Source organism: Oryctolagus cuniculus, chromosome X (genome assembly GCF_051225735.1).
Source record: "Oryctolagus cuniculus isolate XC-2025 breed Fujian yellow rabbit chromosome X, ASM5122573v1, whole genome shotgun sequence".
NCBI lineage: Eukaryota > Metazoa > Chordata > Mammalia > Lagomorpha > Leporidae > Oryctolagus > Oryctolagus cuniculus.
In genome coordinates, this window is record NC_142888.1 from 94,751,170 (window position 1) to 94,768,206 (window position 17,037).

The following is a 17,037-nucleotide window of genomic DNA, read 5'->3' on the forward strand; positions in this document are numbered from 1 at the left end:
TTTAATAGATAGGAAGTGAGTTTGCCTATGCCCATGCCTATGCGCATGCATGTGCATGAGTGTGCACACACACACACATTAATTAACAAGACTCAAAGCTGTTTCAACTTACAATGGATAGCCATGCTTTAGAGTTGCAGGAAGGTCAAAGTTCCTAGTGTACAACACATATGGGTTCCCATCTTTGTTCTGCCACTTAATAGCTATGTTTTCCTAATTTTAAGTTCCCATCTATGAACACTGAAAATAATGTAAAAGGACCAGAATGGTACCTGGTATAGAGTAAAATATTTTTTATATTTGATATCATAAAAATCAAATTCCAAAGATTTTAGCATCAAGATCTTATTTTATGTTTCAAAGTCTACACAGCCTCATCACATCACTATGGTATTTTTTTTTAGCTATTTTTGGGACAATGAGAAAAGATGCAAACAAATGTTTAAAAATGCCTTTTTCAGATTAGCCTATAAAACAAATAATTAATAAAGATCAGCCAGGAAATCAGAATTTATCAAGCTTCTGACTTTTTATTTATTTTACAAGCCATCATGGGCTATGGTATTTCGTATGTCTTTAGGGAGCATTGAAAATCTTTTATAACTATTTATTTTTCCTTCTTGTCATGCAGCAAGAATAGAAATGCTGCCAGACTGCTTTCTACTACTTCTCTGCTTTAGGATTTCATTTGTCTGGACAGATTTGTCCCCTAGGGTAGAAAAAGGTTATTTCTGGAGATTCCAGCCTCACTTGAATGATGCATCTTGTAAAACTGGTCACTCACTTTTTTTTTTCTAGGACAGCAGATTTACCAGGCAACCCACTGACCTTTAATTTGGTTTCTTGAGTAGATCTATTCACTGTAAAGAGAGGGAACCTTGATTTCCTAAGCAAAGCTGGTCTGCATGTAAGGCATAATTCTCTCTGTCCAAAAACCAGCCTGCAACTTATGTCCACCACCTTCTCTTGAACAGAGACTATGTGCTTAACATGGTGCTACAAGGATAGAGAGGTAAATGAGCCAGTTTCTTTCAAGGAAGGTACTATGTAGTGATTGGTCTTTTGGTTAAAAAGTCTGGTGGAGATGGGTTAAGGATTCCTCTATACTCTGCTACATGGTTCTCAGAGGGTCCCTTTGAGAACCTAGAATATACTATATCCTGTGGTACCAACACAAAAAGTCTCAGCCTTTTGCCTCATGCTGTTCTTACTGATAGGAGGGTAGCATACAATAATACTATGAATACAGTTCCAGGGAGTGCCAGGATTGGGAGAGAGCTCTTCAGAAGCACAGAATAGGAACACTTAAGCCATGCTTTGCGGGAAGCCTCTTTGGGACAACTTTCCAGACAAGAAAATGCTGGCATTGGTTCTTAAAGGATAGGAATGAATTAGCCTAAAGGAAAAGTACATTCTAGGTAAAGGAGATACTCTGAGGAAGGGGACAGAAGAGAAAAGAAAAAAAAATGTGGGGGTGGGTATTTGGATTAGTGGGTAAGATACTGGTTAGTATGCTCATGCCCATAACAAAAAGCCTGAGTTTGAGTCCCAGCTCTGGAGCCCGATTCCAGCTTCCAGCTATTGGAGATCCTGGGAGGCAGTGGTGACAGCTGAAGTGATTGAATTCCTGCCACCCACATGGGAGGCTGGGATTGAGTTCCCAGATCCTAGCTATGACCCAAGTCAGCCTGGGCCTTTGCAGACATTTGGAGAGTAAACTGGTGATAGGAGATCTGCCTCTGTCTCTCTGCCTTTCAGATAGATAGACAGACAGATAGATAGATAGATAACTAAAAATTGAGAGCCTTTTCACTGAAAAATATGTGTAACTATAAGCAACTTAGTGTTGGCTGAAAGCAGTGGACTGCAGCAGGAACACAGACTGGTCTTATGGACCATTTTAAAGATCTTGGATTTTAGATGCACAGTATAGTATAATTGTGAGATGACTTTTGGTGATCATGCAGTACATGACCTTAGAGGGCAAGACAAGAAGTCGGAATTGATGGAATATAGGGGCAGAGAGAGAGATAATTCCAAGATTTATAGTCTACACATTTGGGAGACCGATGGCCCATCATCTAGTATAACATATACAGAAGGAGGAGTTACATTTAAGAAAATAAGTTCAGTCTGAGATGTGCTAAATTGGAGATACAGGTGAGCTCAATAAAGTCAACAACAACAAAACAATTCACTTAAAAAAATGGGCAAAACGGGGCCGGCACTGTGGCTTAGTGGGTAAAGCTGCCGCCTGAAGCGCCAGCATCCCATGTGAGCACCAGTTTGACTCCTGGCTGCTCCACTTTCCATCCAGCTCTCTGCTATGGCCTGGGAAGGCAGTAGAAGATGGCCAAAGTCCTTGGGCCCCTGCACCCATGTGGGAGACCCAGAAGAAACTCCTGGCTCCTGACTTCGGATCAGTGCAGCTCTGGCCGAAGAGACCAATTGGGTAGTGAACCAGCGGATGGCAGACGTCTCTCTCTTTCTCTCTCTGTCTCTCTTCTCTTCTGTGTAACTCTTTCAAATACATAAATAAATCTTTAAAAAAATGAAATGGGCAAAGGATATGAATAGACAGTTTTCAAAGGAAGAAAGACAAATGGCAAACACACACATGAAAAAAATTCTCAGGATCACTAGCCTCAGGGCAATGCAAATCAAAGCCACAATGAAGTATCATGTCACTCCAGTTACAATGGCAATTATCCAGAAGTAAAAAAAAAAAAAAAAAATCCTGATGAGAACACAGAAAAAGGAGAACTCTAATACACTATTGGTGGGAATACAAATTAGTGCATCCATTATGGAAAACAGTATGGTTTTCCTCAATTGAATTTTTTTAAAAGATTTATTTATTTATTTGAAAGTCAGAGTTACACAGAGAGAGGAGAGGCAGAGAGAGAGAGAGAGAGAGAGAGAGGTCTTCTATCCAATGGTTCACTCCCCAGATGGCTGCAATGGCCAGAGCTGCGCCGATCTGAAGCCAGGAGCCAGGAGCTTCTTCCGGGTCTCCCAGGCGGGGCAGTGGCCCAAGGACTTGGGCCATCTTCCACTGCTTTCCCAGGTCATAGCAGAGAGCTGGATCGGAGGAGGAGCAGCCGGGACTAGAACCTCTGCCCATACAGAATACTGGTGCTTCAGGCTAGGGCTTTAACCCACTACACCACAGCACTGGCCCCTTCCTCAATAAATTAAAAATAGATCTACCATAGGACCCAGCTATTCCACTTCTGGGAATATCTCCAAAGGAAATGAAGTTACTGTACGAAAGTGACACCTGCAATCCCATGTTTACAGCAGCCCAATTCACAATAACTAAGATACGGAATCAACCTAGATGTCCATCAACAAATGACACGATGGAATATGGTATATGTACATGATGGAATACTACTCAGCCACAAAAAAGTATGAATCCTGACATTTTCAAACAGAATGGATGTAAATGGAGATCATTATTCTAAGTGCAATAAATCAGACACAGTGGAATAAGACAAATATTACATATTTTCTCTCATATGTGGAAATTAATATAAACAGAGTATAAGTTTTGTGCTTGTCATATTATTTGGTATATAGATAATTATAAATATTGTATTCACTGAATTATACCATCTGTTTGACAATATATTCTTCTTTCCTCACTTTATGATTTAATATACCTATTTTGAAGAAAAACAGTATACATGTTTACATAAAATTTACACATGAAGTGAATATGGATGATGTTAAAAACTTAAATATTACAATAAATTTTTGAAAATGTTCAATAAAAAATCTTAAGCATCTAAGGAGAAACATTTTTTAAAAATCTACCAGTTCTCAAATTATTCAAAACAATTGAAAGGGAGGGAATCCTCCCAAATTCTTTCTATGAAGTCAATATCACCTTAATTCCTAAACCTGGAAAAGACACAACAGAGAAATAAAACTATAGACCAATCTCCCTGATGAACATGACACAAAAATACTCAACAAAATCTTGGCCAATCAAATCCAACTACACATCAGAAAGATCATTCACCCGGACCAAGTGGGATTTATCCCTGGTATACAGGGATGGTTCAACATTCAAAAATCAATCAATGTGATATATCACATTAACAAATTGAGGAACAAAAATTATTTGATTATCTCAATAGATACAGAGAAAGCATTTGACAAAATACAACACCCTTTCATGATGAAAACTCTAAGCAAATTGCGTTTAGAAGAAACATTGCTCAACACAATCAAGGCAATTCATGACAAACACACTGCCAGTATCATATTGAACGGGGAAAAGTTGGAGGCATTTCCACTGAAATCTGGCACCAGACAGGGATGCCCACTCTTACTACTGCTATAAAATATAGACCTAGAAGTTTTAGCCAGAGCCATTAGGCAAGAAAAAGAAATCAAAGGGATACAAATTGGGATGGAGGAAGTCAAATTATCTCTCTTTGCAGATGGCATGATTCTATATATAGGGGATCCAAAAGACTCCACTAAGAGACTATTGGAACTCATAGAAACGTTTGGTAAAGTAGCAGGATACAAAATCAATACACAGAAATTAATAGCCTTTGTATACACAGACAATGCCATGGCAGAGAAAGAACCTCTAAGATCAATCCCATTCACAATAGCCACAAAAACAATCAAGTACCTTGGAATAAATTTAACCAAGGATTAAAAAGGAGAGAATGATCCAACATGGGAAGCGAGATACACAGCAGACTCATAGAATGGCAGATGTCCTAAACAGCACTCTGGCCTCAGAATCAGCTCTTAAGGCATTCAGATCTGGCTGAAGAGCCCATGAGAGTATTTTAGGCATGGAAAGCCAAGACACTCTGGCAAAAAAAAAAAAAAAAAAAAAAAAAAAACAAAACCACCAACCACCTAAATGAAAGATCTCTGTGAGTGAGATCCCAGTAGAAAGAGAAAGAACGGGCCATCAAAGAAGGAGGTACCTTTCTCTGAAGGGAGGAGAGAACTTCCACTCTGACTAGGACCTTGTCTAAATAAGATCGGAGTTGGCGAACTCAAGGCTTCCATAGCCTTGGCAACTCATAACAAGAGCCTAGGGTGATTACTGATGCCATAAACAAGAGTGTCAATTTGTTAAGTCAACAACAGGAGGCACTGTGCACTTACTCCTCATGTAGGATCTCTGTCCTTAATGTGTTGTCCAATATGAAGTAATGCTATAACTAGTACTCAAACAGTATTTTTCACTTTGTGTTTCTATGTGGGTGCAAACTGTTGAAATCTTTATTTAATATATACTAAATTGATCTTCTGTATATAAAGAGAATTGAAAATGAATCTTGATGTGAATGGAATGGCAGAGAGAGTGGGAGATGGGAGGGGTGCGGATGGGAGGGAAGTTATGGGGGGGGGGGAGCCACTGTAATCCAAATGCTGTACTTTGGAAATTTATATTTATTAAATAAAAGTTAAAAAAAATAAAAAAAATTTTAAAAATTAACCAAGGATGTCAAAGATCTCTACAATTAGAATTGCAAAATATTAAAGAAATAGAAGATATAAAAAATGGAAAAATCTGCCATGTATATGGATTAGAAGAATCAATATCATCAAAATGTCCATTCTCCAAAAAGCAATTTATAGATTCAATGCGATACCAATAAAAATACCAAAGACATTCTTCTCAGATTTGGAAAAATGATGCTAAAATTCATATGGAGGCACAGGAGACCTCGAATAGCTAAAGCAATCTTGTACAACAAAATAAAGCTGGAGGCATCACAATACCAGATTTCAGGACATACTACAGGGCAGTTGTTATCAAAACAGCATGGTACTGGTACACTTCCCAAATGTCCACAATGGCCTGGACTTGGGCCAAAGCTAGTAACTGGAAGCCTAATCCAGGTCTCCTATGTGGGTGATAAGGACCCATTTACTTGAGTCACGACCTGCTGCCTTCCATGGTCTGCGTAAGTAGGAAGCTGGAACTGGGACTCTCTTTCATCTGATGGTTCACTCTCGAAATGGCCTCAACAGCTGGGGTTAGACCAGGCTGCCAGGAGCCTGGGACTCCATCTGGTCTTTCACATGGGTGTCAGGGGCCCAAGCACTAGCAGAGCTGGACTCCAAACAGCGTTCAGAGGGGATGTCAACATTGCAAGTGGGGGCTTAATCTGGTATGCCACAGTATTGGTCCACTACTACTCTTTTCTGTTCCCTGTGTAGGTAATTTTCAGAGTTTTATTCTTTTGCTTTTTTACACATTACTCTAACATACTTTGCGTGAGCTACTTTCCATGAGTATGTTCATCTACTTGCAAAAATTGAATGACCCTAATTACTGTACCTCCAGTATGCAAGGGGAGCTCAGTTCTGCATTTCCTGGGATCTAGACTACAGTGTCAATCACCTTCGGAATACTTCTCCTGATTATTTCAAACTCCTTGCAGTCAAGATCCAAACTAATCTGATTCCCTTTTCTTTCATCCTATTTCCTCCTTGTCATGTTTTCTTGTTTGGATGACTAGGGCCATGCTATCAGGTGAATTTGTGCTCTCCAAAAATTCCTTTGTTGGAGTCCTTAACCCTCAGTATGTTAGAATGAGGTGACCCAATTTGGAGACAATGTCTTTATAGAGTTAATCAAGTAAAAATGAAGTTATTAGTGTGGGCTCCTATAACTGGTATTTTTATTAAAAGGAAAAAAATTGGAGACAAACAAATACATACTATGAAAGAATGCCATGAGAAGGTGAAGGCAGAGACCGCAGTGATAGTTTTACCTTCCAAAGAATGCCACACTTGGGGCTGGCATTGTGGTGCTGTGGTGTAGTGGGTAAGGCCGCCACCTGCAGTGCCGGCATTCCATATGGGTGCCTGCTAGAATCTTGGCTGCTCCACTTCTAATCCTGGGAAAGCAGTGGAAGATGGCCCAAGTCCTTGGGCCCCTGCACCCATGTGAGAGACCTGGAAGAAGCTCCTGGCTCCCAGCTTTGAATCAGCACAGCTCTGGCCATTGCGGCCATTTGGGGAATGAATCAGCAGATGGAAGACCTCTCTCTCTGTCTGTCTCTCTCTCTCTCTCTCTGCCTCTCTGTAATTCTGCCTTTCAAATAAATAAATAAATCTAAAAAAAAAAAAAAAGAATGCCAAACTCGCCAGAAAAACACAAGGAGCTAAGACACAAGCCTAGACCAGATCCTTCTCTAGTATGATCCAGTCAACACCTTGATCTTCGACTTCTAGTCTACCAAACTATGAGACAATACATTTCTATTGTTTATATCATTCAGTTTGCAGTACTTTATTCTGGTGCCCCTAGCAAAATAAGACAGCTATTGTATACCACACCATAAAATAAATAAGTAAATCCACCAAGATTCCTTCCCTTTTTCATACTTACATCCAGTTCCTCAACAAGTTTCATCAATTTTTTAAAATATTTCATTCATTTATTTGAGAGTGAGAGTTACAGACAGTGAGAGGGAGAGACAGAGAGAGAGGTCTTCCATCTGCTGGTTCACTCCCCAGGTGGCTGCAACGGCCGGAACTGAGCCCATCCGAAACCAGGAGCCAGGAGCCAGGAGCTTCCTCCAGATCTCCCACATGGGCGTAAGGGCCCAAGGACATGGGCCATCTTCTACTGCTTTCCCAGACCATATCAGAGAGCTGGATTGGAAGAGGAACAGCTGGGACTAGAAGCGGTGCCCACATAGGATGCCGGTGCCACAGGTGGGGGGTTAACCTACTGCACCACAGCGCCTGCCCCTCCATCAATTTTAATTACTGAGTCCTTCTATTTCTTCTTCTTTATCATCTTCAGTACCATTGTCCTAGTACAGGCTTCTTTTTCTATTGTCTAGGCTGTTATAATAGGCCCCTCTGTGAAGTCTTTTCTGTCTCTAGCCTAACACCCATCTAATCACCCTTACACATCCTTAGAACATAATCGTTCTCCAAGGCACATCTGACCATGCTATGTAAGTTAAAGCAGGAAATGACTGCCCATCACCCACACAGTAAAAAAAAAAAAAATCCAGCTCCTATCAAGACTGTTTATCTTTTCAGCCTCTCATACCTATACCGGCAATGCTGAACAGTTGGCTCTTCCTTGAACATAGTGTGCTCGCCTATTGCCTCCACAAATGCTGCTTCCTTTCTTGGATCATGCTTCTCTTCCTCTTTCTTTTCCTACCCAAGAAACTCCTACTCATCTGTTAAGATTCAGCTTGTGCTTTCTACTGTGATTGTCCCAGTGCAATCTGTCCTCCCCCACTGTGCTGGGAGCTCTGGAAAGGCAGGAACTGCCATTCTCATCTGCTTTCCTGGGGCGTGGAATATAATGGGCACTTACTAAGTGATCTTTGACTGGATACACAAATGAACACATTCTTTTGTTCATCACCCCTCCAAAGTATCAATATTACAGCATAATATTCACTTGAGTAAATACGTCTGTGGTGTGTATTAAAACTATTCTTTAGGTAAGTGAATTCAGCTTTGATTGTCCTTTCTTGGTAAAGAGAGCTAGACATGTCTGTCTTTCATTGTTGTTCAAGATATATTGCAAATCTTAATTTTCCTGTTTCTTTGAAGCCTGCAATGAGAGAGTTCTACTGCAGAACGGTTGGTTCATTGGTCATTATAGTGCAGAATTAAATTCATCTTCCTACTCTTTAGATCTTTAACTTTTTTTTCAAATCTGTCAACTCTCCTTAGATATTGTGTAGAAGAATCAAAGGCAGTCAATTTGCTGTAACAGTCATACAGTGACATAGGAGAAATGAAACACTGCATTACTACAGAATGCCTAATTGCTACTTTCGACTTCAATAACCCAAATCATGCTTGATACCATTTTATTTTATGAAGAGAAAGGGTTAAATGACCCTCATTTCTAGTAGGCTGCATAGGTTAACAACCCTTCCCCCCACCAATCCAATGAACTCAGTCATCTTGTATTATTGTCCCGAGGTGGTGAAAGCTTGGGAGAACCTTTATTATCTTTAAATGGCAAGAAAACCATTCCTGGAAACATATATCTCCTTTTTCTTCCTCTCTATGTAGGGCGAAGACACCAACATACACACACAGAGCTTAGTTAACACATCACAAAAACATATTGCCAAAAAATATTCAGTGCTTTCTTGTGAAAACAGTAGCAAGTCCCTTTGGACCACAGCATTGAAACGGTTCCACTAAAGCTTTAATGTGAATTTGCTCAATGGGACTGTGCATACAGGTGTAGAACAATTATTAGATTTGATATCTGAATGAACTCAGGTTCCCATTAGAGCTTGACTGCTTCAATGACCCCATTATTTTGCTTCCACCGCTCCCCGAACTGATCAACTTAATTATTCTGATTAACGAAACATTTAGGACATGAATTCCTGATTTGCTTTAAACCATAGGGGACATCTAAAAGAGCTTCACTTAAAAAAAATCACAATGCAGAAGAAATGACTCTATGTTAGAAGCTGGGAAGTAGGGCAAGGCCGAGATCCATCTTGGGCACACAGATACCACACTTTGCTGAAATGGTTCTTCTGTTTAGACTCCTCCTTGGTACCAGTTATACCTTAGCAATTTCACTCTTCCCTGGGACACTCAAAACAGAAAGTACTAATCTGGCATTTGGGAAGTCCTATGGAGGGGTTTGAAATCTTGTGTCCCCTTTCATAATACATTCAGAGTCTTAAAATAACTAATACTCAGAAAGGCAAATAAAATGCTTTGCAGAGCAAACCAATAACAGGAGAATAAAGAACAAGAGAAACCAGAAAATGGATATGTAAGAAATATGGCCTTTTACATGTTTAAAGTTAAGATCAAATAATAATTCTTAAGAAAAAGCAGTATGACTTTTGAAATATTGGATTTTGCCATTAACTCTAGCTGGAGTGGTGTATCAGCAGAGGTATGCGAGGGGTTCAGAAAGTTCATGGAAAATGTGCATTATCTTTTATTTTCATTTTTAAAAAAATTTTGAAGACCCCTCATATGCCACTAAGTAAGAAAAAGATAGACTATTTTGAAACAGAAATACAACCTTGCTTCAAAAATTCCATGAAAAATGCAATTAAAGATGCATTTAATATGGTGCAAAAAACTGAAATACATGCATTTTAAAAAAGATTTATTTTATTTATTAGAAAGGAAGAGTTATAGAGGGAGAAGGGGAGAGAGAGAGAGAGTGAGACAGAGAGAGAAAGAGATCTTCTATCCACTGGTTCACCCTCCAAATGTGTGCAATAGTCAGGGCTGGGCCAGGCTGAAGCAAGAAGTCAGAAGCTAGAAGCCAGGAACTGCATCCTGGTCTCCCACATAGGTGGCAGGGGCCTAAGCACTTGGGCCATCTTCTGCCGCTTTCCCAGGTGCATTAGCAGGGAGTTGGATAGGAAGTAGAGCAGCTAGGACTCAAATTAGTGTTCATAAGGGATGCTGGCACATCGCAGTTGGTGGCTTAACCCACTATGCCACAATACTGCCCAACATGCAGTTTTTTTTTTGATAATTTGCATTTTCCTTGAGCCTTTTGAAGACCTCTTGTGTACATGTATTTCAAATAATTTTTGCTAAAATAAGCTTATATTTTAATTCCATTTTCCACAAACTTTTTGAAGTATCTTTGTATATTGATTTTGATAACTCACAGTTGCTTTTAATTGATGTCTTTAATACCACCCGTAACATTACTCATTATTTCAGTTTATATTAATGAATATTAAAACGGCTGTATGTTTACCTATAGGAAAAGAAGGCGTGGAAGTGTTACTGGTCTCTAAAGTGTTACAGATGCCGGTTTATTTCTCATCAGTCAATGCATTTGCCCTTAAAAAGAATGAAACTGACATCAAAATGGTCCCTCCGGCCCCTTGCCTCCTTTCACTAATGATATGTAATGGCTGCTGAGCCTGCAATAAACATGTTTGTGTCCAGTCAAATTCCCATCATTTTACAAGCCAATCTGATTTATAAATAAATAAATAAATAAGGAAGGAAGGAAGGAAGTCACTGGAGATGAGCACAGTTCCTGCTTCAAGACATTCACTGCTATCAGCCTTCACTTTGTACTTCTGCTCCAAGTACCTGATTTGACACAGGGCACCGAGAAATCAGGAGATGAGTGTCTTCACCTCCTCTCCACAACGCTCCGCCAGGAGTCAATAATGATTCCTTCGCACAGTTGCACTGGAATGATTTCAGATAAAAGTGCAAGGGGAAAATTTCAGGCTCTTCCTTATACTGTCTCATGAGAGAGGGGTGTAAACATGTGTCGGCCTCAGTGGGGCTACTCTCTTCCTCTGGTCCCACCCTATCCATTTGAACAGTTGGCCGATTAAATAACAGGAGTCCCCAGGCAGCCATGTGGCCATGTGCAGATACTTTGCATGTCACCTGAAAGTAATGGATTCAGAGATGGAAGCTAAAACGGAAGAATTGTATATATTAAGAAAGTAGACTGTCTTCTATAAAAGAATTTCTTTAATAACAGCAGCTGGGTAAAATTTTCTGTGCTTGTGTCCTTCTCCTACTGTTTCATATAAAGCGGCCACCATACTTTTCTTCCTAGGCTACATCTACTGACAGACTGTCAAAAGCAAACAACTTTTCCCCTTATAGTGCAATAATCATCTACTGTATTTTTAATGCAGTCAAAACAAATTTTCTTATTATAAAATAACAGTGACAATCCTCCTTGTATTCCCAGCATAAAATGATATATTTTAAATACAATAATCATACAAGCAGCCTATCCATAATTACTATTTTTAGGTTAAATAAAATATCAACATTTTTTATTCATGTTTAGGTTAACATTTGCAATTCAGTTGTTTGCAATATTTAAATGGAATTGAATATGTTATGAGAAAACTTAAAAAGAAAAAAAAAAAGCAAACTTGAAGACAGGTTCTTTCCTGCATGGCTTATTGTCCTTACCACCCACCCCGTACCTTCATCACACAACACTAAAGAAAAAACTCAGACTTTATGTTAGGGTGATCAACCTATCATCATCTGTGAGCTATGTCTCTGTGCCCACCAACTGTGACTCACTCAATTCTCAACATACACTAAATGATTATTTGGACTCAAAGCAGCTCTATTTTAATAAAATGTGTCATGGTGACAACCTAATCCACAAGATTCTGAAACATTCAGATTGGAAGCTGATTATACATCTTGATACATAGTAACTACATAGAAGCTTGTGCATATAAACTATGGTAGCAGTGATGGAATCTGTATAGTTAAAGGCCAGGGGCCGGCCCTGTGATGCAGCAGGTTAATGCCCTGGCCTGAAGCGCCGGCATCCCATATGGGTGCCGGTTCAAGAGCAGGCTGCTCCACTTCCAATTCAACTCTCTGCTATGGCCTGGGAAAGCAGGGGAAGATGGCCCAAGTCCTTGGGTCCCTGCACCTGCGTGGGAGACCTGTAAGAAGCTCCTGGCTTCTGGCTTTGGATCAGCACAGCTCCGGCCGTTGCAGCCAATTGGGGAATGAACCAGCAGATGGAAACACTCCCCCTTTCTCCCCCTCCTCTATCTGTGTAACACTTTCAAATAAATAAATAAATAAATCTTTTTTTAAAAAAAAGAAAAAGGCCAATGATAGGAAGATCTAGAGGCAAGGTCTGAGTGGTTTTTTCCCTTAGGACAAATAGCTCAGAAAAATAAATATATAACTAAGAAACATATAAGTTAAGGTCTAAAGACCTTTCTGTTGAATCATGAGAATGACAGCATTCTTCACATTCCCATATTTATATTCCCCAGCTAAAGCAGACTAGAGAGGATAGCTGACATTTTATACCAAATGATTACCTTCCCAAAGTATCAGCAGTGTTTCTAGCATTTTTTGGTACTTCATTAAATTATGTACCCTGGGATTTGCTACTGTTTGTTTCTTCTTCATTTATCTTTTGCTAAGAAGTGAAAGCTACTGTTCATTTCATCAAAAACCTGAACACTGATTATCTCCATACTTTCTCTTTTTTGGGACTAAATGTTTCCAAATGCATCCATCCCTCATCATAGAATCAAGAGGAAAGGAGTTTTGGTAACACAACATTTTTTTTTTTTTTATTTGACAGGTAGAGTTAGACAGTAAGAGAGAGAGACAGAGAGACAGAGAGAAAGGTCTTCCTTCCATTGGTTCAGCCCCCAAATGGCTGCTATGGCCGGCGCGCTGCGCCGATCCGAAGCCAGGAGCCAGGTACTTCCTCCTGGTCTCCCATGCAGGTGCAGGGCCCAAGGACCTGGGTCATCCTCCACTGCCTTTCTGGGCCACAGCAGAGAGCTGGACTGGAAGAGGAGCAACTGAGACTAGAACCTGGTGCCCATATGGGATGCCGGCACCACAACAGTTTTCAATTCACACACATCAATACAGTAAAGTGCTTTTAAATAGATATATTTAAAGAGCCTCATGAACATGCATGGTAGCATGGGGATAATCAATGGGACATAGAATCTTAGAGCTTGAAGATAATTTGTGGATTATTTAATTGAAGTCCAACTCTTCATTTTAAATACAATGACACTATCTTTCAGAGAAGAGAATTGACTTGTCATAAATAATTCTATGGAACAAAGATATGAAACTATGAGACCTAAATCAGGGAATGGCATATAAGGTAATGAGCTATATAACCATAAGAATTCTACTGCTCATTTATTAGGTAATTATGATTAAGCTTTGACAAAACATATTTATGAAGACAGACAGAAATAATATGATAGACCATGATCATCTGATGATCACATATAATAATCACTCTGGATAAGTAATTATGGAGTAACAGTGAGTTTGAAACTCCTGTAATCTTATAATACAACATTCAGCAATTTAGTTCTTTTGCAAGGAAAAGTTCATTAGCTCCTATAATCTGCATTTTAAAAAAGATTTTAAAAATATATTTATTTTCATTTTATTTGGAAGGGAGAGAGAGGGAGAGAAGAGAAAGATCCTCTGTCACCTGGTTCACTCCCCAAATGCCTGCAATAGCCTGGGGTGGGGCACGCAAACTCCAGGAGTCCAGAACTAAGGCAGGGTGTCCCATGGGGATGGCAGGGAACCAAGTATTTGAGTCATCAGCTGCTGCCTCCCAGGGATTGTACCAGCAGGAAGCTGGAATCAGAAACAGAGCTGTGACTTGAACCCAGTACTATGATATGGGACACAGGTGTCCCTAGCAAATGTCTTAACCATTGTGCCAAAGGCCCGCCCCTATAATCTGCATTTGGGTGCGCCTAAAACATTTATATCTTGTACTGGCCACAAAGTCCTTAAGTACACATTTATGCGACAAATGGACCAGAGAAGAAAAGTACACAATTGTATAGGCTAGCACCTTGAGAGGCATTTTGGAATGGATGGCTGGTTACAGATGCATATACATTCATACAAACACACATGCATATGTATATGTATGTATTTGATGTTTGGCACCATGTCTTTAATAAAAGATATTCGACACAGTTAAGATAGAAAAGTCAGCAGCTCTTCTAGTAAATGCAAGTTTAAGAAGCCCAAACATGCTGCCCTCTCTGGTAATTTCATCATGTTCCTCATTGTTGATAGAGTTCAAAGCTGCTAGTATCACATTAATGTTCACTGTCATTGCTTTTGTCAATCTTTGCCCTTACCTTAATGTTATTTATATACAGTATGTGTATTAGTATTCAAGACAATGTACACAGGGTTTTGCAGTGAGCTGGGTATTTTAATTTAGGTTGATTGGTAATAAAATATAATTCAAAGCCAACTGTCAGGTGAACAAGTTAAATGAGAGCTCTGTTTCATAAAGTCTCTGTTTCCAATTATTCTCTGGAATTTGAATGAGCTGTACATCATCAATAGAGGTATTTAGAACTTGACTAGAAAGCAATACCTTTCTTTGCGTGCATTCTTTATGCTTCTTAGTATTGGGTATCTGTTTTAAAATGCTGTAATATACTGTCCTTTCACTCACTGATCTCAACTCTGTAATTCTCTTTCTGAACAATTACCTCCTCACCCAGCTTCCTTACTCCAGTGAGCCATAAACATAGTGTGACTAGAGCAAAGGAGATGGATGTTTACACACATATGGTTTATATAAATGAATCTCATTACATTATAGCTGCGTTTCCTATTTCTAAAGTATTTCACTTTCTTCCAAGACGTTCCTTTCATTCTGTTAAACAAGATGGTTTTCCAATTAATCCTTCTACATGATTCATATCAGTAGTTCCTGCTGCCTCTACCTTAAAACACTAGTTATATAAAATATGGTGCATATTTCCAATCTCAGTAATATTCCAAGCAGTCACATAGAAACTAGAATTGCAGTCATTTCAATGCAGGCTTAGTAATGTCATGTGATGAGTCAGAAAATTTTCTCATAGCTAATATGCCTTATTGTATCCATCACTCCTTGATGCTCCCATTTATAGTCCTTATATTTTGTTTTTTGTGAGTCTCCCAAATTTTCTGTGTTTTATAATTTATGGTACCATGCAATGATATATTAATTTCCTGTTGTTATTGGTCAGCATGCCAACATCATGTACCCCTTTAAATAAAACTTCAACAAGTCTTAACAGCTCATAAATTTCATTCAGCTGACATCATTAAAGTAGTAGAGATTCTTGCTTCATATTTGGATTTCACTTAAATTGGTTGTATAATTTTTAATCGCTTTATATCAAATTTTTCAAATGCCCTTATAAAATAGTTTTATAGCAACAATATACATTTTTAAGTGAGGAACAGCAGCACACTTTTTAAAAAGCTTTTATTTTTTGAAAGGCAGAGTGACAGGGAGAGAATATGAGGGAGAGAGAGAGAATCTTCCATCTGCTAGTTCACCACCCAAATGCCCACAACATCCAGGTCTGGGCCAGACTGAGGCCAGAAGTTAGCAACTCCATCTTAGTCTCCCACATGGGTGGCACGAGCCCAAGTACTTGAGTCAATTTCCTCTGTGCCTTCCCAGGCACATTAGCAGGGAGCTAGATCAGAAGTAGAACAGCCAGGACTCAAACCAGCACTTTGATATGTCACTTTCTAAAATTTCATTTTATATGTTTAAACCTATACTATAACTCCAAACACTGAGAGAAGCTTCTTTTCATTGGTAACTAGCCACTTAAAAGGCACCATGAAGGCACATGGGAGGGGTGGGCATTTGGCACAATGATTAACATGCTGCTTGGGATGCTTGCAAACCCATACTGGAGCGTGTGAGTTTCAGTCCTGGCTCTGCTTCTGGTTCCAGCTTCCTGCTAAGGCATAGCCTGAAAGCCAGCAGATGATGAGCTCAAGTACCTAGGTCCCTGCCACCCACGTGGAAGACCTGGATTGAGTTCTGGGCTCCTGGCTTTTGCAGGCCTCTGAGAAGTGCACCAGCAGGTGGAAGATCCCTCTCTCTCTGTCCCTGTCTTTTAAATGAAATGAAAATGAAAATAAGTACTAAAGATACTTTTAAAGGCAGCACTTTAGAAAGGAAAGACCACTGTTTTGGACACTGAAGAGAACTGCCCACTGAACTGATGCTTAGTTTTGTCATGCAAGGATAGGGATAATAATCCGGACCTTAGATGGTTACCATCAAGATCAAATGAAGTTCCCGCTGTAATGTGCTGAGCAATGATGTGTTGCACATAGTAGGCAATCACTTCCTTCTGTGTGTTAGCAGCATGTCAATCTGAACCTTAGCTGCCAGTGGTTAATAAATACATCTCAATGCATCAACCCACAGCCATGCAGAGGGGACAATCAACTGACAGATAAAGGTCAAGAAAGAGCAACCGAGTACTGAAAGGAAGGGAGACAGAATAACGCAGTAGGAAGCTTACACTTCCAGTAGTTACTTAGCTGGGGCAAAGAATTCATATTGTGGAGGGATTTAAAATGCAAACTGCCAGGATTTATGAGGAAAAGATTTCCTTTTTTCTCATTACTATAATAAACAGTGATCAAAAAATGCTTCATCAGACTTATTGTAGATAAGGAAGGGAACTGCAACTTCAGTTAAGTCCTTGATTTATAGATCATGTTGCAACATCACAA

The 17,037-nt window shown here is 39.5% G+C and overlaps 1 protein-coding gene across 1 annotated transcript in view; it reads right to left on the reverse strand.

The window, feature by feature from the left end:
- The window catches only part of DIAPH2 (diaphanous related formin 2), a 947,972-nt gene that overhangs the window by 18,130 nt on the left and 912,805 nt on the right, over nt 1-17,037 (reverse strand). The window lies entirely within an intron of this gene.